Consider the following 24,795-nt stretch of genomic DNA (forward strand, 5'->3'; position numbering starts at 1 on the left):
TAAGACTGTGACCCCCCCACATGGGACAGGGACTGTGTCCAACCCAGTCATTTTGCATCTGCTCCAGTGCTTAGTACAGTGTCTTGCACATAGTAAACGCTGAACAAATACCATAATAATAACAATGTCATTAGCTTCGCCCACCAGGATTTGGGGGGAAGAAGCTGGCCTGCCCCATCTCTTGGAGTCGGAAAGGAGCCAAAAGGGCATCAAAGACCACCTCTACTGGCAGTAGATGGTCCCCAACTGGCCCGGGGGTTAGTCCGACATCAGTGGATGGCAAGAGGAGCTGAAGCTGCTCTCGCCCCACTCCCAATGCCCGTCCCCTGTCACTGATGCCCGTGGCAGCAGCAGCAAGCCCAAAGTGAGCCAGCCAACTGGAAAGGGCCAGTCCTGCTTAACCCCCCAAGAGGAGCCCCAATGCCAGGAGGCACACGCACTGCTGGTGGTGCCCACCCAGGCTGGAGACAAAGATTTTCCCCCTGCAACAAGCCCTGCCAAGCTGGCAGGCAGTGGTGCAGGAGGAGAAGGCCATGGCATTCCCCATTCCCTACTAGGTCATGGCTCCTCCTAGAAGCTTTCCCTGACTTCCTATTCACCCCCTACCCAACACTTCTGCATCCCTTATGCACTTGGATCTATATGCTTGGTAATCACTCCACCCCCACAGCCCCGCAGCAGTGAATGTACATATCCTTACACATGCCCACCTTCTGTTATTTACATTAATGTCCATCTCCCCATCTAGACTGCAGGGTTTTTGTGGGCAGGGACTTGTATCTACCAACTTCATTAAATGGAACCCCCCCGCCCCCCAACACAGTGCTCTGCATTCAGGGAAGGCCTCAACAAATACCATTGATCGATTGATTCCCAGATGAGAAGGAGGAATAAATTTGCTTTCTCTCCTCTCCCTACTCCTCATCTGATGACACTGGATGATTGCCTTTTTGCATACCAAATGCACATAGGTTTCATTTTCGTTTGGCTCTTCTGTACAAAAAGGTTGCTGACCGCTGCTTCAAGCCTTCAATTTTATCTGAATTTTTGTGTGATGTTGGCATTACTTCTGTCAGTCTGGCTTCTTGATTCAGTTTTCTACCACATTGTCCATAATACACACAAAATGCATGCACGCGCGCACACACACACACACCCTGCTCTGCATTCAGTTAAATCCTCAGCAAATAACATTGATCGATTGATTCCCAAATGAAACGAACGAGGAATAAATTTGCTCTCTCCTCCCTACTCCTCATCTGATGACATTGGATTGTCATCCAACTGGGTGACATTGACATTGGATCCTTGCAAAAAGCCTAGGGCAGGTGTCAGTTTGTTCCGAGTGAATAGAAAGAATACTGATTTCATTTCTTTTGAATCTTTCCTATTTCCAAAAGGAAAAGCATTTTCACCTGCTCTCTTCATTTCTCCCAAATTAACCTTTTTTATGCGCTTACTATGTGTGAAGCACTGTTCTAAGCGCTGGGGGGGGATACAAGGTGATCTGGTTGTCCCACGTGGGGCTCACAGTCTTGATCCCCATTTTACAGATGAGGTAACTAAGGCACAGAGAAGTTAAGTGGCTTGCCCAGGGTCACACAGCTGACAAGTGGCGGAACCAGGATTTGAACCCATGACCCCAGACTCCCAAACCGGGGCTCTTTTCACTGAGCCATGCTGCTTCTCTACCTTCTGACTGTACCTGGCTTTCGGCTCTCCTGCCTCCTTCCCTCATTCACACTGTTTCACCGTCTTAGAACTCCTTTCCTTCCCAGATTCCACAAACCGCAGCCTTTCTGGAATTCCATCCCCTCCACCTCCTCCAGCAATTAATGGGTGAGAGGCAGATGGCATCAGAGGGTGGGGAAACTGCCAATCTTTAAACCTAACCCTAATGAAGAAACAGTGTGATCTAATGGAAAGAGCCTCAGTTTGAGAGTCAGAGACCTGCGTTCTAATCCCAGCTCTGCCCCCTGCCTTTTGGTGACCTTGGGCAAGTCGCTTCACTTCTCTGTGCCTCAGTTCCCTCATCTTGTGAAATGGGGATTCAATACTTGTTCTCCTTCCTACTTAGGCTGTGAACCCCAAGTGAGACAGGGACTGTGTTCCATCTGCTGATCTCTAGACTCTCTACAGCCCTCTAGATTGTAAGGTCACTGTGGGCAGGGAATGTGTCCTTTTATTGTTATATTGTACTCCCCCAAGCACTTAGTACAGTGCTCAGCCCACAGTAAGCGTTCAATATTGTTGTATTGAACTGTATTGTATTTCCTCCCCTTCTAGAGTGAGCCCCCTTCTAGACTATGAGCCCGTTGTTGGGTAGGGACCGTCTCTATATGTTGCCAACTTGTACTTCCCAAGCGCTTAGTACAGTGCTCTGCACACAGTAAGTGCTCAATAAATACAATTGAATGAATGAATAAATATGACTGACTGATGATCTTGACATACAGGAAGTGTTTAACAAATACCATTTTTATTATTTTAATTATTAATAGTATTTGAGTGCCTCTAGACTACAAGCTTATTGTGGGTGGGTAATGTGCCAGCCAACTGTGTTGTATTGTACTCTCCCAAGTGCTTAGTACAGGGCTCTGCACGAAGTAACTGCTCAATAAATACCATTAATTTAATAGATTACTACGTGCCAAGCAGTGTACTAAGTGCCTGGAAGAATACAACATAATTAGCAATAATAATAATAATGGTATTTGTTAAGTGCTTACTACATGCCAGGCACTGTTCTAAGGGCTGTGGTAGATACAAGGTAATCAGGTTGTCCCACGTAGGGCTCACAGTCTTAATCTCCATTTTACAGATGAGGTAACTGAGGAACAGAGAAGTTAAGTGACTTGCCCAAAGTCACACAGCTGACAAGTGGCAGAGTCAGGATTAGAACCCATGACCTCCGACTCCCAAGCCCGTGCTCTTTCCACTAAGCCATGCTGCATGATCCCTTAAAGCCCAAGATCCCAAACAGCTTAAACCCATCATCCTTCTGTAGTAAGACTAAGTTCCCCTTTTCCTCAGCTTCCCCTGCCCTCCACCTCGCCCCGACTTCCTCCCTTTGCTCTACCCCCTCTCTCCGCCCCACAGCACTTGTGTATATATGTATGTATCTATAATTCTATTATTTATATGAATACCTGTTTTACTTGTTCTGATGTGTATATATATCTCTAATTTTATTTATTTATATTGATGCCTGTTCGCTTGTTTTGATGTCTGTCTCCCCCCCTTCTAGACTTTGAGCCCGTTGTGGGCAGGGCTTGTCTCTCTCTGTTGCTGAATTGTACTTTCCAAGCACTTAGTACAGTGCTCTGCGCACAGTAAGCACTCAATAAATACGATTGAATGAATGAATAGTATACCCTGTCTTTGAATTTCATTAATTCATTCAATCGTATTTATTGAGCGCTTACTGTGTGTGGAGTACTGTTCTAAGTGCTTGGAAGAATACAACAATAAAAAGTCACATTCCCTGTCCTCAAGGAGCTTACAGTCTACAGGTGGGGAGGCAGACATCAATACAAATAAATAAAATGACAGATATGCAAGTAAGTGATGTGGGGCTGGGAGGGGGGAACAGCAAAGGGGTGATGCAGAAGGGAGTGGGAGATGAGGAAAAGTGGGGCTTGGTCTGGGAAGACCTCTTGGAGGAGATGTGCCTTCAATACAGCTTTGAAGGCGAGGAGAATAATTGTCTGTTGGATTTAAGGTGGGAGGGCGTTCCATGCCCGAGGCAGGATGTGGGCAAGGGGTCAGCGACAAGACAGGCGATGTTGAGACACAGTGAGAAGGTTAGCACTAGGAGCGAAGTGTGTGGGCTGGCTTGTAGAAGAAGAGAAGTGAGGTGAGGTAAGAGGGGGCAAGGGGGTCGAGTGCTTTGAAACCAATGGTGAGGAGTTTTTGTTGGGTGCGGAGGTGGATGGGCAACCCCTGGAGTTTTTTGAGGAGAGAGGTGACATTCCCTGAACGTTTCTGTAGAAAAATGATCCAGACAGGAGAGTGACGTATAGACTGGAGTGGGAAGAGGCAGGAGGCTGGCAGGTCAGCAAGGAGGCTGACGCCGTAATCCAGGTGGGATAGGATAAATGATTTAATTAATGTGGTAGCAGTTGGGATGGAGAGGGAAGGGCAGATTTTAGTGATGTTGTGAAATCCTGTGGGACTGACAGGATTCAGTGATGGATTGAATATGTGGGTTGAATGACAGAGAAGAGTCAAGGATAATGCTGAGGTTACAGGCTTGTGATATGGGAAGGATTGTGGTGCCATTTCCAGTGGTGGGAAAGTTAGGGGGAGGGAAGGGTTTGGGTGGGAAGATAAAGAGTTCTGCTTTGGACATGTAAAGTTTAAGGTGACGGGAGGACGTCCAAGAAGAGATGTCTTGAAGGCAGAAGGAAATGTGAGACTGGAGAGAGGGAGAGTGATCAGGGCTGGAGATGTACATTTGGGTATTGTCCCACATAGAGGTGATAGTTTAAGCCATGGGAGTGAATGAGTTTTCCAAGGGAGTGGGTGTAGATGGAGAATAGAAGCGGACCCAGAACTGAACCTTGAGAGACCCCCACAGTTAGGGGGTGGGAGACCGAGAATGAATGGTCAAAGAGAGAAGAGGAGAACCAGGAGAGTGACAGAGTCAGTGAAGCCAAGGTTGGATAAAGTTTCCAGGAGAAGGGGGTGGTCTGCAGTGTCGAAGGCAGCTGAGAGGCCGAGGAGGATGAGGATGGAGTAGAGGCCGTTGGATTTGGCGGGAAGGAGATCATTGGTGACCCTTGAGAGGGTGGTTTCTGTGGAGTGAAGGGGATAGAAGCCAGATTGAAGGGAGGGTCATGTATGTATTTACTCAATTATTTAATTGCATCACTCCATTTGTAAGTATTTTATTCATTCATTCATTATATATCGAGCATTCTCTTTATACCAAGCACTGTACTAAATGCTTGGGAAAGTACAATATAATAATAAACAGACACATTCCCTGCTCACAAGTTTGCTATGACTGTCTCCCTCCATTAGTAAGTTACATGTAGGTGGGGACCCTATCACTCATTTTGCATCCAGTGGACTCTCAATAATTAGAACTGATTAATCAAATGATATCAACGTCTGCTGTTCTGCAAGACTTTCATCTTACAGCAGTTCAATGATATGACGTTACTAACCCATCTTCTTCTGTTCTTAGGGCTTTACCCAATCTTTAACTAATTCATCATAGAATTTTCCACAAAAAGGGAAAGATTAAAGTCCCTAGTTGCCCACAAAATAGCCAACAGACGTAGGCCAGCTGCTGGTGGCAACACAAACAAACCCTGGAGAAGTGTCCCCTTGAATTACTAGAAAATGTACAAGTCGACAGCAGCAAATGTTCATAATTATTTTACGGTGCTGACTGGATTTGTTCACCCTTCACGTTAATTTAGTGAAGAGGTTTCAAAGGCCAAATCCATGCAAATATGTGAATTTATAGGGGATGGTTGAGTCAGCTGAAATGAATACTGTACCAGAATAAGTTTTAGATTAGCTGTTTCTTCTCCCCCTAGTCAGAGCTGAATTTTTCCCCTCCTCTTTATCTAATGACCCAATTTCTCAAGATTTAATCCTTTCAAGTCCCAAAAAGAACCAATCTGACTCGACCAGATTTCTAATCAGTGTACCACACGTACTATCTCTCCTTCGAGAATTCCTCTTCCTTCTTCCCAAAGTGATACAATGCTTAACTGGGCTGAGTGCTTAGTGCACTGCTCTGCACACAGTAAGTCCTCAATAAATACCATTGGTTGAAGTAGGTTTGGAAATAATATGAGGATGCAAAGATTTTTTGGGTTTTTCCCCATGAATCAGTCTGAGGCAAGAAAAACTCTACGGGAGGTGAAGGTGTTGAAAGATACTGCCCAAATTGGGAATTTCTCTCACTTTGAAGAAATTTCAATTTGCCACCCAAGATTCATTCATTCATTCAATGTCATATTTATTAAGTGCTTACTGTGTGCAGAACACCATACTAAGCACTTGGGAAGTACAAGTCAGCAACATATAGAGACAGTCCCTGCCCAACAATGGGCTTACGGTCTAGAAGAGGGAGACAGACAACAAAACAAAACCTGTAGACAGGTGACCAAACAGGTAGACAGGTGATGAAGATTCTTATAGAGAAGCAGCATGGCTCAGTGAAAAGAGCCCGGGCTTTGGAGTCAGAGGTCATGGGTTCGAATTCTGGCTCCACCACAAATCTGCTGTGTGACCTTGGGCAAGTCACTTAACTTCTCTGAGCCTCAGTTACCTCATCTGTAAAAATGGGGATTAAGACTGTGAGCCCCACGTGGGACAACTTGATCGCACTGTATCCCCCCCAGCGCTTAGAACAGTGCTTTGCACAGAGTAAGCGCTTAACAAATGCCATCATTATTATTATTATGTGCTTAAGAGAAAGGAAAGCCTAGTGAATAGTTCAAACCTAAGACTTTATTGCAGAAGAAATGTCTTCTGAAGAGTAAGAGCCCTTCTTTCGGCAATCTGGTTTCAAAAGAAATCAAACACAAACAAATAACAATGATAAACAAGAAAACCAGGCAGTCTGTCTCTAGAATAAACTGAGCTTAGTGCAAGCGCTTAGTGCAAGCGCTTAGTACAGTGCTCTGCACACAGTAAGCGCTCAATAAATACGATTGAATGATGAATGAATGAATGAGCTTCGTGTGGAGGCCCAGGGGGTGGGTGAGCAGCCTCTGCCCTCTCGTGGCAACAGGATTTTAAGAAACCACGATAACTTCTTCAGGAGAAAATTCTCTAGAGAATTCATTCCTCTTGGATTGTGGGTTTCACACATTCCTTTTAGAAGAATCTTTTCTGAAAATCATGGGCTAATTACAGAGTGCCTTCTCGCCTCTCTAAGGTCTCCACAGACCACTCTGTTGAGACACACGCCCGCTTCTCCAGTTAATATCGTGCCATTTTCTAAACAAACACAGTTCTTGAGGCTACAGTGTGAATCAGTCAAGCGGTAGTAGTTATTGAGGACCCACGGTCTGCAGAGCATTGTACCGAATCCTTGGGCGAGTCGGCGAAAATGAGTAGAAAAGCTCCCGAGGAGCTTAGCATTTGGCAATGCTTTTGCTTTGCGTTTGCGCACATATGCTGGAGGGGAATGACCTTTGGAAAAGAATCAATCAACCGATGGTATTTGCAAGCATCCGGACGATCACAAGGGCTGATGCTACAACCGAATAGGGAGAGGAAAATGAGCATGCGTCTCGTAGCCTTGTATCTTTTGTGCATCTTACGTTAATACAATCACTCATCCTATCCCACCTGGACTGTTGAATCGGCTTCCTTGCTGATCTCCCAACCTTCTGTCTCTCCCCACTCCGGTTCATACTTCACGCTGCTGCCCGGATCACCTTTCTATAAAAATGTCCGGGACATGTCACAGATGTCTCCAAAATCTCCTGTGGTTGCCCATCCATCTCCATATAAAAAAAAAACGCCTCACCATTGGCTTTAAAACAGTTCACCACCTTGCCCCCTCCTACCTCAACTCACTTCTCTCCTTCTACGACCCAGCCCACATGTGTCACTCCTCTGAGGCTAACCTTCTCACTCCATCTCGCCTGTCTCACCGCCGACCCCTCGCCCACGTCTTGCCTCCGGCCTGGAACGCCCTCCCTCCTCAAATCAGATAGATGATTACTCTCCCCCACTTCAAGGTCTTATTGAAGGCATATCTCCTCCAAGAGGCCTTCCCAGACTAAACCCCACTTTTCCTCATCTCCTGCTCCCTTCTGCATCACCCTGACTTGGTCCTTTTGCCTTTCTCCCCTCTCCCAGCCCCACAGTACCTACGTACATATCTGTAATTGTATTTATTTGTACTGATGTCTGTCTCCCCACCTCTAGACCATGTGGGCAGGGATTGTCACTGTTTAGTGTTGTATTGTTCTTTCTTGTATTGTTCTTTCCCAAGCACTTAGTACAGTGCTCTGCATACAGTAAGCACTTAATAAATATGATTGATTGAACGAACGAATGAATAATACTTCTGAGCCTGGCACAATCCAGATAGGCTGTATTCTGGGAAACTAAACAGGAGAGTGTGCACTGGCAGGAACTGGTTAGTGCCTCATTTCTTTCGAGTTCTCCAGGGTTCTACGCAAGACCATTTTCCAAAGGTCCAGAACCGTAAAGGCCCAAGGGACAGAGTTGGGGGGAATGTTCCTCAGAGTCACTATTTGGGGGCTCTGACCCTCAGGCCTGGCAGCTCCCAGACATAACCTGGACACCGTGGGGTGGGGGTGGGAGGGGGAGGGGCAGGGCTTGTTTGGAATTTAAGCGAGGGGTGAACCAGAGCTGGAGACCACATGCGACGGGATGGAAAATCCAGCCAGGAGTCCGTCTGCTGGAGGTGGAATGCGCCCATCTGTTGTTCTCCAGGAATCTCGTTCTGACTTCAAAAGAGAACCAAATGTTTATCAGTCACTCGGGTAAGAGGAGGTATTTACTGAGCACTTACTGGGTACAGACCACTGTACTAAGAACTTGGGAGGGTACAACGTAATGGAGTTGGTAGGCATAATCCTTGCCCATAAGGAGTTTACAGTGTACCATTGTTTTCCCTTTTGATGGGGGAGAGGAGTGGGGGGAAGCTACTGTGTACTGCTTAGACTACTGCCAGAATTCAAGTAGAAGCGTACTGCTCTGCTTCCTGCCCTTTGGGTGTCATTCTAAACTGTACGTTTGTTGTGGGCAGGGAATGTGTCTACCAACTCTATGGTACTCTCCCGAGGGCTTAGTACAGCGCTCTGCACCCAGTAACTGTTCAATAAATAGCACTGATGACCATATAGTGACCCATCTGCGAGTGATTGAGCATTTGTCATTCTAAAATAAGTAGCAAACATTTATTATTAATATTATTGTTATTAATAATAATAATAATAATAATAATAATGGTATTTTTTGAGCCTTTACAATATGCCAGACACTGTACCAAGTGCTGGGGTAGATACAAGATAACTGGGTTGGGCATAGTCCCTTTCCCACATAGGGCTCACAGTCTTAATCCCCATTTTACAAAAGAGGTAAGTGAGGTACAGAGAAGTCAAGTGACTTGCCCGAGGTCACACAGCAGACAACTGGTAGAGCCTGGAACAGAACCCAGGTCCTACTGAATTTGGGGACCATGACCTACCTACCTTACCTAGGTAAGGTGAATCACTTACCTAGTGATTCACTAGGCTATGTTGCTTCTCTGAGCGCTTAATGTGTGCAGAACACTGTACTGTGCTTGGGAGAGTACACTATAACCAAGTTGGTAGACACATTCTCTGCCCACAGTGAGCATTTCAGAGGGTGGAGTGAGACGGATGGGAGATGCTTTAAGTCTACCACAGCTGATGATGGTCCTCGCACCATCTAGGAGGTGATGGGCAAGCTGTAGCCCATGAACCACCACCAATACATCAGAGTCTTTACTCGGCCCTTGATTTCTGTTGCAAGGCAGGAGGGCAAGTGAAGCCGAAATCATCCCCGCTCCTTACCACCAAGACCAGGATTTCAGGAGAACGCTAAGGCCTCAGCCACCATACGATAACATTCCACACACCAGCCCCTTCCATGCCACCTCCTTCCTCGATGGAAACAGCAGAAAGAGTCCAGGCCCGGAACTCAGAGGACCTGGGTTCTAATTCCAGCTCTGCCCCTTGTCCACCGTATGATCTAGAGCAAGTCACTTAACTTCCCTTTACCTCAGTTTCCTCATCTGTAAAATGAGGATTTGATGCCTATTCTCCCTCCTCGTTAGACTGTGAGATGCTGCTTCCGGGACAGGGAATTCTCAAGCAGGAGCTGAGCCAACCAGTCAATCAATCATATTTATTGAGCTCTTACTGCAGTGCAGTAAGTGTTTGGAAGAATAATAATCATAATTATGGTATTTCTTAAGCGCTTACTATGTGCCAGGCACTGTATTAAGCACTGGGGTGAATATAAGGAAATCAGGTTGGACACAGTCCCTGTCCCACGTGGGGCTCACAGTCTCAATCCGTATTTTACGATGAGATAACGGAGGTCCAGAGAACTGAAGTGACTTACCCAAGGCCACACAGCAGACAAGTGGCAGAGCCAGGATTAGAACCCATGACCCTCTGACTCCCAGACCTGTGCTCTATCCACTATGTCAGGCTGATAGACATGTTCCGTTCCCTGCCCACAATGAGCTTACAGTCTAGAGACAGAGGGAGGCAGAAATGTGTCCAAATGCTATGTCTCTGCCAGACAGGGGACAGACCACCTGAAAAACAGATAACTGGCTACCCTATCTCAATAAAAAGCACTGATTGATTAATTAATCCCCTCCATCTCACTCTCCTTTTCAACGGTGACAATTGAGCCTATCACCATGAAATGTAAGGGTGGAACCCTGAAGGCACGAATGAAGTGAGTTAGGGGCCGTAAGGGGAAGCTTGTTACATTTCACATGCAGAGCATTCTGAAACAAAGTTGTTCTGGGTTTCTTCCAGTTTTCCTCCTTTCCCTCATGCTTCCTAGACTCCTTCAGCCCAGCCAAGCACCTGGACCAGTGGCTAGCTATGTAACAGAGTCGCTCATTTGTGCAGCTTGATGGAAGGAGGCCATGGTCACCGGGCTCGTTTATCTCTGGTTGGCACCGGAAATGGTGCTGAAGAGAACCAGGCATGTTAATGAGGATGACTAGGGAACTGTGGAAGATTGCGGGAGCGAATGCCTTTAACAGTGAGTTCAAAGGAGAAGTCATAAGTAGTTCTGGCCAAGCAGAGGAGAAATACTGACGGAGGAAAGGAAAAATCAATTATGGGGTCGCTGCCTTCCACGCTATTGTGCGAGGGCTGTTATAAAAGGTAGAACGAGGACCGGATCGCTAAAGGAAACAAAGCCTGTACACGGCCTTGAAGTGTAACCAGTTTGCCATGGCAACAGATGGAAATGAGCCTCTTATGCCCAGAACAGGTGTATGTTATCTTACAAAACAAACATACACCACTCACTCCCTGGTTGGATGAGGAAACCCAAGTTGGAATATTATCTCCCTCTTTTATTACATGGAGAAGTGGACTGTTGCTCAATATCCCAAAGACCTGGTGACAGAAATGTACCCGCCTTTAGCACACGGGGGCTTATGAAAAGATTCTGTTGGTTTTGTTGCTGGGCTACAGGGCTCCGGTGGTAGCCTGTTGAGCTGAATGATCTCCTCCATCAACGAATCAATCGTATGTATTATTATTAATAATTATTATTATTGTGGTATTTGTTAAGTGCTTACTGTGTGCCAGACACTGTACCAAGTGCTTGGATGGATACAAGCAAATTGGGTTGGACACAGTCCCTGTCCCACGTGGGGCTCACGGTCTTGATCCCCATTTTACAGATGAGGTAACTGAGGTCCAGAGAAGTGAAATGACTTGCCCAAGGTCACACGGGAGACAAGTGGTGGAGCCAGGATTAGAACCCAGATCCTTCTGAATCCCAGGCCCATGCTCTAGATAATTACGCTTATTGCCATAGCGTAACAGACCAGCAAGCCAGTAGCCTCAGTGGTCTTTGCCGTCCACGTGAGCTGGCTATTTTCAGGATGTTGCTGAGCCTGTCAATCACCCAGATGGTTTTTGGGTCCAAACCTTTCTCCCCGATTGTAGAGCCCTTGAAGGCAATCCATACTTCTGTCCACCTCACCTTTACCCCCAGGCTTTGGCAGGGTGGTGGGGGGTGGTGGAAGAGGGGCAGAGTCAGAACTGCACCCCCCCTTCAGCATCAACAACCATCTACAGGCTACAGAGCACAGCCCTGAGGATACGACAATTCCCAAATCTTGGAGATTAGACTATTCCAGGGCTCCGTAACTCATCCTTTAGAGGAAAGAAAGTTAGGAAATAAAAGTAAGGAATGGGAAAAATATGTTAAAGGCCTCGCAAAATGTGCATATTAAAACAATAAATTAATACACCCTGGTGTATATGTCACCACGTCAGAAACGGGCTGGCCCCGAAGTGAAATGGGAGGTTGACGATGGGCTTCTTGATTGCAAACATTCACATTTGGGGGTGGAAAAAAACATGGAGAGTGCTGCTGGCTAGATGGGGAATGATCAAGGGCATTCCAGCACTCTGCCCATAAGAAATGTCTGAAGTCAAGGTAGAAAAACATCAAGAAGAAGCAAATGATGACATGCTGGAAGTAAGTACAGTAAATCTTTAAATGAATGGATTCTAGACATTTTCTAAACTCCAGACACAGAACGCAGACTGCAAAACACAAAAAGGACTCCGGTCCTGAAGCACGACTAAGCAGATCTGTGTCAAACAACCTATAACTGGGTCTCTCGGAATTTCTGGACTACTGTACTCAGTAAGGGAAGCAGCATGGCCTAGAGGAAAGAGCACAGGCTTGGGAGTCAGAGGACTTGGGTTCTAATCCTAGCTCCTCCATTTGTCTGCTGTGTGACCCTGGGCAGATCACTTAACTTCTCTGTGCCTCAGTTACTTCTAGACTGTAACCTCAATGTGGGCAGGGAATGTGTCTGTTTATTGTTTCACTGTACTCTCCCAAGTGCTTAGGACTGTGTCCAATCTAATTGTTTTGTATCTACCCCAGTGCTTAGTACAGTGCCTGACACATAGTAAGCACTTAAGTACAATTTTTTTAAAAAAGTACTTGTACTCCACTGCTATGGAACCGACCTCTCTGTCAGAGACCCTTTTGTCATACAAAAAAGAGAAGCTATCTGGATGTTAATCTGCTCTTAACTCATTTTTTCATGAGTAGAGGTGGCTTAGCAAAGAGATCTTCAAAGCACAGTCTGGGAAGCAGTAGTTTAAACCAAACCCACATTTAATAAGAGTCATTGTTTCTCTACACATTGCTAAAACAGGAACAGAGAGTCTCTGCTGGGTTCTCCACCATGGCTACAAGTCACTAATTGGAGCATACTCGGGACCATGCATGAGTTATGGCATTAATGCCAATGCACTCAGCCCAAACTACAAGCGGATCTGGAAAGAGAGAAGAGAAAATATGGGTTTGGACATCTGGCTATTATTAGGAGAGACAGACATACGAAACATAAAAACTTTGAAAGTTGCACCTAGTTTTCCTCTTGAGCTAACCAATGTGGTTTGCATCTGAGAAAGAATTATGAAAAACACCCGTTCATGCCCACTATTGTTCTAGCACCAGGATCAGTCAATTAATCAATTAGAGGAGTAGCCCAGCCTGGTGGAAATAGCACCGGATTGGGAGTCAGAGGAGCTGGGTTCTAATCCCGGCCGTGTGACCTTGGGCAAGTCATTTAACTTCTCGGTACCTCAGGTCCTTCATCTGTCAAATTCATTCAATCATACTTATTGAGCACTTACTGTATGCAGAGCACTGTACTAAGCACTTGGAGAGGATGATACAACAATAAACAGATATAATCCCTGCCCATTCATTCAATCGTATTTATTGAGCGCTTACTGTGTGGAGAGCACTGTACCAAGCGCTTGGGAAGTACAAGTTGGCAACATATAGAGACGGTCCCTACCCAACAACGGGCTCACAGTCTAGAAGGGGGAGATAGACAACAAAACAAAACATGTGGACAGGTGTCAAGTTGTCAGAACAAATATAATTAAAGCTAAATGCACATCATTAACTAAATAGAATAGTAAATATGTACAAGTAAAAGAAATAGAGTAATAAATCTGTACAAACATATATACAGGTGCTGTGGGGAGGGGAAGGAGGTAGGGCGGGGGGATGGGGAGGAGGAGAGGACAAATTTACAGTCTAGAGGACTAGCTTACAGCAAATGGAGATTCAAGTCTCCATGGACTTAAGATTTGTGGAAAGAACCCGGGTTTGGGAGTCACAGGTCGTAGGTTCTAATCCTGACTCCGCCACTTGTCTGTTGTGTGACTTTGGGCAAGTCACTTCACATTTCTGTGCTTCAGTTACCACATCTATAAAATGGGGATTAAGACTGTAAGCCCCTCATGGGAAAACCTGGTTATCTCGTATCTACCCCAACACTTAGAACAGTGCTTGGCACATAGTATGCACTTAACAAATACTATCATTATTATTATCATTATTAAGTCTGTTCTCCCTCCGGTTTAGACTATGAGCCCCATATGGGCCAGGGACTTTGTCCGACCTGATTATCTTTTATCTACCCAAGAGCTTAGAACTCTGCTTGACACTTAGTAAGGACTTAACAATAATAATAATTGCTATTATTATTATTATTATTATATTTTTTACTTTGAGCACAGCACTCTACTGACCACTTGGGAGACTATAATTGAATGAGTAGATATGATCCATGTCTTCAAGGAGTTTACAATTTAGCAGGGAGACAGTCACTGAAATACTTTACAGACGGGAAGGAGGAAAAATGGGTGGGTATAAGAGTTAATGCGTAAGCAAAAAGCTGGGTTGCCAACTGCCCACAAATTCACACAGTCTGAAAATCTTTAGTTAAAATGGCCTAGTGGAATGAACCAGGCCAAGTTTCTCATCATGGCTCTCTCATTTGCCTGCTTTGTGACCTGGGGCAAGTCACTTCACTTTTCTGTGTACCAGTTAGTTTCCTCATCTGAAAAATGGGAATTCAATGCCTTGTCCTCCCTCCTGCTTAGACTGTGAGCCCCAGTGGGGGACAGAAACTGTCTCTAACCTGATTAACTTGTATCTGTGCCAGCACTCAGTACAGCGCTTGGTACCAAGTAAACACTTATATGCTTACTTACTAAGCCATTGAAGCACGTGGCTTAGTGGACAGAGCTCTGGCTTGGGATTCAGAGGACTTGGGTTCTAATCCTGGCTCCGCCACTTGTCTGCTGTGTGACCTTGGGCAAGCCACTTAACTTTCCTGTGCCTCAGTTACCTCATCTGCAAAATGGGGATTAAAAGTGTGAGCCCCACATGGGACAACCTGATTACCTTGTATCTACCCCAGCACTTAAAACAGTGCTTGGCACATAGTAAGTGCTTAACAAATACCATCACTATTATTATTATTCCATACTTACTAATTATTATTATAGAATCACGAATCAGCTATCGATGGCTGGAGGGCCACATACAGAACATAAATGACATAATTTCTGTTATTGTCCATCTCCCCCACAGAATATAAACTCCTCAAGGACAGGGATTTTGTCTACCAACTGCATTATACCCTTCCATGCGCTTAGGACAGTGCTCTGCACAAAGTTAAGTGCTAAATAAATATCACTGATTGATAGATACAGAATTTTGAGATGTGAGGAAGTAAGCCTGCAAAGTTCTCTTGGTCGTTGGGGTGACAGCAGGGAGAGGTGGGAATTTTAAAATGTGCAGTCATTTCAGAGATCGGGGATTGTGTCTACCTACACTACTGGGCTGCCCTAAGCCCTCAGTACACTCTCTTCACAGAGTAAGCTCTCCAAAAATGCCATGGGATAAGGACTATTTGTGATCAAATTGTGTTATACCTACCCCAGGATGTAGCACAGCGCTTGGCACATAGTAAGTGCCCAACAAATACCACAGTTATTATTATCGTTTTCTTGCTTCACCCTCACTCCGTCAGGGAGGTCATACACTCAGATGGTTTCAATCACCACCTCAGTACAGATGACTCCAAGATTTCTCTTGCCAACCTCAACCTCTCACCTTCTTCACAATCCTGCATCTCCTCCTACTTCCTCCACTCTGTGGCCGTTCCAGCGGCACTTCGGGCTCAATACCTTTCCTTTCCAACCAAACTGATCCAAGCACTTATCCTATCCCCCCTTTGGCTACTGCATCTGCCTCCTTGCTGACCCCATTAAACTGTTAGGGTAAATACAATATAATCAAGTCAAACACAGTCCCTGTCCCACATGGCGCTCATAATCTATGGGGGTGGGAGAACATTCCCATTTTACAGATGAGGGAACTGAGGCACAGAGAAGTGAAGTGATTTACCCAAGCTCACAGAGCAGGCAACTGTCATGGTCAGGATTAGAAGCCAAGATCCCTGACTTCCCAATGTGGTCTTCCCAATAGGCCACATTGCTCCTTGTATCTATCCCAATAATAATAATGATGATGGCATTTATTAAGCACTTACTATGTGCAAAGCACTGTTCTAAGTGCTGGGGGGATACAAGGTGATCAGGTTGTCCCACGTGGGGCTCACAGCCTTAATCCCCGTTTTACAGATGAGGTAACTGAGGCCCAGAGAAGTTAAGTGACTTGCCCAAAGTCGCACAGCTGACAAGTGGTGGAGCCGGGATTTGAACCCATGACCTCTGACTCCAAAGCCTGTGCTCTTTCCACTGAGCTTGAGTATAGTGCTGGGAACAGATTAATTCCTTAAAAAATATTACAATTTTGATTACTATTACTTGTCTAAAATAAATTTAATGTTGAGCTTCAGGAGAGTGCATTATTCCCTGGCCTCAAAAAGAATGGATGAATTACAATTGAAACAAGCCACTCTGCTACAAAAAGTGCATTTTTTCCCTCTTTTTTTCTCTCCAAAAAAATGTGTGCCCCACCACAGTTCATTCAACAGCAGTGGTGAAGGAGGAGAGTATCTTCACAGGAAAAAGGGCTCATGATTCAGAAGAATGAGTTCTAGTATGGCCTAGTGGAAAGAGGATAGGCATGAGAGTCAAGGGACTTTGGTTCTAATGCTGACCCTACCACTTAGTTCTTGTGTGACCCTGGGCAAGTCACTGTACTTCTCTATGCCTCAATTTCCTCTTGTGTAAAATGGGGATTCGATACCCATTCTCCCTCCTATATAGACTGTGAGCCCCATAAGAGGTGGGAATTGTGTCCAATCAGCTTATTGCACATCTACCCCACACTTAGTACAGTGTTTGTCACATAGTGAGTGCTTCAATATGATTATTATTATTACTACTACTAATAATCATCAAAATGCTCCTGCAACCATCATAATCCCTACTTCTGTTTCATCTGACCTAGAACTGGAGAATCAGGGCTCCTTGCTGGTGATTACTGGTGAGCACAGTTAGAGGTGAAAAAGGTGACCTCTCATGGGTCACCATTCATTTTGTGGAGTTCAGTTTCTTCCATCATTTCCTGAGCTCGCCCAGAATTAGAGATAATGTGTAAGGATTTAGACAAAGTGCCGTTTGCCGCTGTCATTGGCAGAAAGCAGGAATTAGGAATGTGTTTCTAGAAACACATAAATTCACAGTTCCATCCAGGGAAGTTGACACTCATGGGGAGGAGATAGGAATGTGTTGGTTCTATTGTTGTGTTGTACTCTTCCACGCACTTAGTACGGTGTCCTGCACACAGTAAGCACTCAGTAAATATGACTGACTAAGCCCCTTTTTCCTCTCCTCCTCCCCATCCCCCCCGCCCTACTTCCTTCCCCTCCCCACAGCACCTATATATATGTTTGTGCAGATTTATTACTCTCTTTTACTTGTACATATTTAGTATTCTATTTATTTTGTTAATGATGTGCATCTAGCTTCACTTCTATTTATTCTGATGACTTGACACCTGCCCACATGTTTAGTTTTGTTGTCTGTCTCCCCCTTCTAGACTGTGAGCCCGTTGTTGGGTAGGGACCATCCCTATATGTTGCCAACTTGTACTTCCCAAGCACTTAGTACAGTGCTCTGCACACAGTAAGTGCTCAATAAATACGATTGAATGAATGAATGAATGACTGCTGATTGATTCATTAAGTGCTACCATTGACCCTGAATATCACCTAAGATTTATCCAATATAGAATGGTCTTATTTTACTAGGTGCCATTTGAAATAATAATTACGATGATTATGGTATTTGTAAAGCACATACTAAGTGCCAAGCAATGTGCTAAGCGCTGGGGCAAGATAATCAGGCTGGACACGATCCCTGTCCCACATGGGGCTCACAGTCTCTAAGTAGGAGGGAAAGACGTTGAGTTTATATACTTCATCTGTTATTCACACTCTTAGAACTGTTCACACGTAACTCAAATGAGGATTCGGCATTCCTTCTCCCAGGGAGATTCCCTCACCATCACAGATAAGCATCAGTCATTGTGCTTATAACTAAGTTTCATTCGGCTCTTGTTTCCTTTCTTTTTGTGCGGTTGTTGGCACTGAGACTGAAATGCTGTGACTTAGCTTCAGATCCCATCCAGCCCTCCCTGCTTGTCTCCTAAACCAATGTGTGACTCCTTCTAAGAGTCTTAGAAAATTATCTGTCCCTCTTTGTCAACTGCTTTATCTTGGTGCGCTTCCTCTCTGAATGTCTGAATGTGGAGCGGGGAGAACGCATTTCCTGCAACCTGTACCACAGTACAAGGAAACTCATTGTATTCCACTGGAGGAAGAGTACATCTGTAAGTAGTTTTGAAGAGTGCACTGAAGGGTCTTGTTAGACTGACTTATTCTCCTACTTCCATTCGGGTGATGAAGTGGATCACATGACTATTGTGCATAATGAATTTCTTCAGATGCTGCCAGTGAAAAACTCAAGCTAGAAAAGGCTCAATCTTGTGGATCTGTTGTGCGCATAACAAACTGATTACAGAGAAGGGAAGTTTGTGATATTTTAAGTTGTCAATTCACGGAGCGGTGTACAATGCACTAGTGTTCCAAGATTTCCTCATCTACTTTCCCCTAACCACGTTGGACTTTCCAGTTTGTGCGCAATCCAGCCACGTCTCGGTTCTCCACACGACACCTCAGAAGGGCGGACGCGGTCACAGCGTGCCGATTCCTGAATCCTAAAGTTAGCTTCTGATGAGTTCTTTCTAGTGGAATAGTCATGAACTCCTTGGAATTCTGCCCTTCCGTTAGGCCGTCAGAAAATCCATGTAATGCTGTCAGTTAATGCTTAACCTGATGAGTTACTGGGCACCCAACTGCCAGAACGAATGTTTTCTCTCCGTGTTTTGGCCAGAGTGTTGTCAGGGGACTAGGGAACGTTAGTCCGAGAACACAGGTCTGCTTGGAAACGAGAGGCCGTGGCCTTGGGTCAAAGCGGCTTGTGAATAGGGTTGGACACCGGGCCCAGAATACAGTTCATTCATTCATCCATTCATTCAATCATATTTACTGAGCACTTACTGTGTGCAAAGCACTGTTCTAAGAGCTTGGGAAAGTACAACACAACAACAAACGATGACAATCCCTGCCCACAGCGAGCTTACAGTTCCCTTTGACATGGGGTCTTGCAGGAACCCAACCCCTCCACTGCCTCCCCCTCTGGACTGTAAGCTCATTATGGGCCGAAAACGTATCTACCACCTCTGGTGTAGTATACTCTCCCAAGTATTAGTCCAGTGTTTTGCACAATAATTGTTCACTAAATACTATTGATGATTGTAGGAGCACTGGAAGTAATTATTAAGGACCTACTCGGGGCTAAGCAAATCCTCAGGGATGATAATGATAATAATAATAATAATAATAAGCACTTAAATTCCCACTACTATTATTAGATAGTCCAAATGACCACTATCTTGTGAGGGAAACTTCTGGGCTACTGAGTGGCAGCAAGATGGTCAATGGTGCCACGTTAGTGGTATTAACTTTAGCATAAAATCTGCTAATAGCATCCATCAATCAATGGCATTTTTTGAGCACTTACTATGTGCAAAGCACTAAGAGCTTGGGATGGTACCACAAGTCAATAGATTTGGTAGGTATGAACTCTGCCTACATGTGGCTTTCAGTCTACACGCCTGGTGTTAGCTGTATGAAGGACAATAACAAATCTGGACATATGAGATGGGAAGTCTTGAGGTCTTATTTCAACTCTGCTTTCAGTTTAGCCAAGCCATTTGAGAAGCAGTGTGGCTCAGTGGAAAGAGCACGGGCTTTGGAGTCAGAGGTCGTGGGTTCAAATCCTGGCTCTGCCAGTTGTCAGCTGTGTGACTTTGGGCAAGTCATTTAACTTATCTGTGCCTCAGACACCTCATCTGTAAAATGGGGATTAAGACTGTGAGCCCCCTGTGGGACAATCTGATCACCTTGTAACCTCCCCAGCACCTAGAACAGTGCTTTGCACATAATAAGTGCTTAATAAGTGCCATCATTATTATTATTATTATTTGTCTGTTCTGTGCCTCAGTTTCCCAAACGGTAACACTATCTTTTTTGTGTGTATGTGCGATATTTGTTCAGAGCTTACTATGTGCCAGACATTGTACTAAGCACTGGAGTAGATACAAGACAATCAGGTTGGACACAATCCCCGTCCCACATAGAACTCAACGTCTTAATCCCCATTTTCCAGATGATGTAACTAAGACACAGAGAAGCTAAGTGACTTTCCCATGGGCACACAGCAACCTGACTTCCCAGGCCTGTGCTTTTTCCATTAGACCATACTGCTTCTGTTACAGGGAATGGCTGTTAGAAGGAAAAAATAGACCATTTTAAAAAACATATATCAAATGCCAGGATAGTGCTAATTAAATAGTGCAAAGGATCTTGCTGTGACATCTACAGACCCTAAGTAGATGTTGATGATGTTAGAAAATCCAGTTGTCATTACAATATATATTACATGCCATTGGTGTGTTAAGCGTATTGCTGAACATGAGGGACAACAAATGACTTGAACTGTATAATGGAAGCCCAATCTTCTATTGGCAACAGGGTGGGCTAAAAGAATTAGTTTGGAAAGAGAAAGAGCTGAACTCTTAAATGGGTGGGTTTCCTCTCCTAAACAAAGACAGCTTGTGTGTAGCATTGTAAACAAAATGATCATCATGAGCTCTGCCTTCCCACCCTTCGCTCTGTTTCTGGCCCAGAGTCCCAGCTTCTGGTAAAAAATCCTCAACTTTCTCCCAGGAGAGGACAGACTTCAACAGCAGTGGATGGATTCACTGCAATTCGCCTGAGCAAAAAAACTGACTGATCATGGCTGGGGTTTGGTCGGGGAAAGGGAGGGAGAAGGAGGAACGTTGGGAATCAGTTCCACAAGCTAAACGAATAAAGTGGTTTGACTTTGGAACATTCCAACGGAAGGCAAAATTCCCTCTCCCACTCCAAATCAGAATCTATTCCCCCAATTTGCCTGGCCCACAAGACACAAAAGCGTAACCACTTCTTTTCCAAAAGGCCACAGCCCAGCCACTCTTAATAATATCAAAAACTACGAAGTGAAACAGATGAAAATCTTTATGAAAAATATATGCCAACTCCCAACAGATCTCCTGGCCTTGAGTATAAGGAATACCAGATCTGAAGGTGGTGCCATTTGGTTTTGGGGAGTTGGGGAAAGTGAATTAAATTTAAATTCCTTCCCTCTGTTTCCTATAAATCCTTTCATTACCCCCCCCCCACACACACACCTATACTGACCCCTTGAATTTTGTTGACAGTAATGAGAAAAAATCAATTTGGCAAGTGATTTTTATTTTATTACCTTCAATAACAACCCCTCCATTCAGGCAATGAGCAATAGGCCTTATGTGTATCCGAACAGTGTGCTAAATGATCTGCCCACAATCCAAGTGAAAACCTGCAATTCTAACAGTTAGAGATTTTCATGAAGAGATTACTTCTCATCCCAAACTCTGCAGAAAAGGTTGCTTCCTTTACAACCTGCAGGGACCAAAATTGCAAAGGATAAAACCCTATTATAAACTATTGGGAGAAAAAAAAAAATAAAACCAAAACAAAACCATCTGTGGGAATCACTCCAGGAAAATCAGCATGCAGAACGTGGTCCCAGGAAGCCAAAGACACTTGCTTTAGTCAAAGTGTGCCAAACTTACACAGCAGTTAAAGAAAACCTGAGTTTCATATTTAAAGCAATCTAATGCTCTAAACATACCCAGCGTGAGTTTTAGAAAACAGAGCTAATGATTCCTCCTTCCAGTCTCTCACTAAATGATAACTCCTCTCTGGGATCTGTCAAGATGTGAAATTTAGGCTTTTTTCAACAGTAGTTTGGAAACAATAAATTTTAAAACCCGGCAGCCTCGATATCGGATGCATTGCTGGATCAGCTTTCAATATTCTTAAGTGAACCTCTATCATTCCTTGCCGGGTTGACTTCTGTTCACCTGGCTGTAGAATGATTTAAAAGACATTGCATCAGATAAAGAGGAACATAGATGCCAAATAAACTGCCAATGTGACACATTGCATAGGAGTAAATTTGTGAGCAATAAAGGATTCCCATCAACTTGTAAGTTTGGGGCACATTGACAATGGCTGCCAAGATCATTGAAAAGAAACAAAGGAACTTACTGCTACTCTCGTGGTTTTATGTAAAAACAAGTATAAAACAAAATACTAGGATTCTTTGACAGTTTATATGATGGAAAATATGGATAGAGCTATTTCATTTTGAGCAGGTTCTAAGCAACAACAAGGAGCTCAAAGAAAGAAAATCCTCCCCATACTTAACCCTTGGAAATAATGGTGTGGATTTTCATAAAACTGATGGTATTTACTAAGTGCAGACCACATGCTAAATTGGGGTACACAAAAGATAATCAGATGGGATACTCTCCCTCCAGACTGTAAGCTCACTGTGAGCAGGGAATGTGTCTACCAACTCAGTTACACTGTACTCTCCCAAGTTCTTAGTACATTGTTTTGCACTCAGTGAGTGCTTAATACGATTGCTCAATTGATTGATTTCATTGGATGCAGTCCCCATATGCTCACTGTCTAAAAGAGACAGAGGATGTTTTATACCCATTTGACAGATGAGGAAACTGAAGCCCAGAGAGGTTAAGTGACTGGCCCAAGGTCGAACAGTAGGCAAGTTGTGGAGATGGGTCTAGATGCCGGTTGTTCTGACTGCCAGCCATTGCTCTTTCCACCAGAAACACTGTTGTAAGGAGATGGGACAAAAATCCATTGGTCTTGACATGGATGTATGAGAATTAGACTATTCCTGGATTTTTGCCCCCTGTTAGTTTGTTCACTAACATTCACAGCACACAGGTGTCCAAGTCCAGAAGACTTGGGTCCCACAGTCCCAGCTTTGCCATTGGCTTCATTGTGTCCTTGGGCAAGTCACGTCTCTGGGCCTCAGTCTCCCCATTTGCCCCACAGGGATATAGTGAAGAAAATCCATCAATCATATTTATTGAGGGCTTACTGTGAGCAGAGCACTGTACTAAGCACTTGGGTGAGTACAACACAACAATATAACAGATGCATTCCCATAGGTGAGATGATACTGTAAATCTCTATGGATAATAGATATAGCTCATGAATTCAAGGTATTATTTCTTAAAATTAACTCTAATACCCCATCCCAGGTACCGTATGCTTTAACTGAAAGGGTCAGGTGGCAGAGGTGAAATAATGGTTTTATGAGCATGGTGACCACAGAGTTTTCATTTTACTGCATGAACTATAGTCCTCTAAAACACTGAAGATGAAGTTCTGCTGAAGGCTCTCCGTCCATCAGGAGCTGATTATGCAGAACCGAACGGCACAGAAATGGTAAGCTTCTGGGTCATTCAGGACCCTGATCCAACCTCCCTGGCCAGAAGGACCCCACAGACCCAGGCGGCTCTACATTCAGTCGTGCTGAGAACTTCAGACGAGCACTGTAGATGGTTTTTTTTTGTCTTATTTCATATTTACAAGTGGGTACATTTCTTGTCTTTCCTGTTTCACTTCTCGCCTGTATTTCAATAACAGTATTTTCCATTCTTGCTGAAGCACTAGCAAACATGAACCTTGGCTTTGTGTCACAAAATCATGCAGTCTCACTATTTTGCTTACGATAAAAATTTGACTATACAGGATTTCTTTGGTTGACAACTTGTGGTGATTATACACGGACTTGGTTTGTTGTCTTTTACCTGTTTAATCTTGGAATTTTAGGAAAATAGCTATAACAGTTTAAACTACACTACCTTGCCCAGAAAAATGCTTTCATGATTTCAATGACTAATTTTGGCTCTGCCACTAACCTACTGCGTGACTTTGCGCATGTCACTTAACTTCTCTGTACCTCTGTTTCCTTATCTGTAGAATGGGGATTCAATACCTGTTCTCCCTCCCCTTTAGACTGGGAGCCCATGTGGGATATGGACTGTGTCCAACCTGATTATCTTCCATTTACCCCAGTGCTGAAAACAGAGCTTTGCACACAGTAAGTGCTTAGCCAATACCATTATCATCATTATCAGCAGCAGCAGCAGCAAGACTTAGTAGAAATTACAAAGAACTGGGAGTCAGAAAAGCTGGGTTCTAACTCTGGCCCTACCACTTGCCTGCTTGGGCAAGCCACATAATAATAATAATAATAGTAATTGTGGTATTTTTTAAGTGCTTACTATGTGCCAGGCACTGTACTAAGCGCTGGAGTGTTTACAAGCAAATCAGGTTGGACACAGTCCCTGTCCCACATGGAGCTCATAGTCTCAGTCCTCATTTTACAGATTAAGGAACTGAGGGAGAAGTGAAGTGACTTACCCAAGGCCACAGAGCAGACAAGTGATGGAGCCAGAACTAGAACCCATGACCTTCTGACTTGCTCTATACAATACACCCTGCTGCTTCTCTATGTTTTTGCTTAATGTTTTTATTTAATGTCTTTATGCCTCAGTTTCTTCATCTATAAAATGGGATAGCATTTTACAGATGGGGCTTCTTCTCCCATCCTCACAGGAAAGGAGGGTGGAATCTACCTGCCCCTTCCCCTTCTAGCTCTCTTCTCATCCCTGGAATCTCACATTATCCAGTTCTGAGACCCTTTACAGCTAGGAGTTGCCGCCCTCCAGGTCCCTCCTCTGCATTTCTTGCCGATTTGGATGTTTTTCTCACCTTCCTGCCTTTACTCCTTTCTC

Source organism: Tachyglossus aculeatus, chromosome 19 (assembly GCF_015852505.1).
Source record: "Tachyglossus aculeatus isolate mTacAcu1 chromosome 19, mTacAcu1.pri, whole genome shotgun sequence".
Taxonomy (NCBI): Eukaryota; Metazoa; Chordata; class Mammalia; order Monotremata; family Tachyglossidae; genus Tachyglossus; species Tachyglossus aculeatus.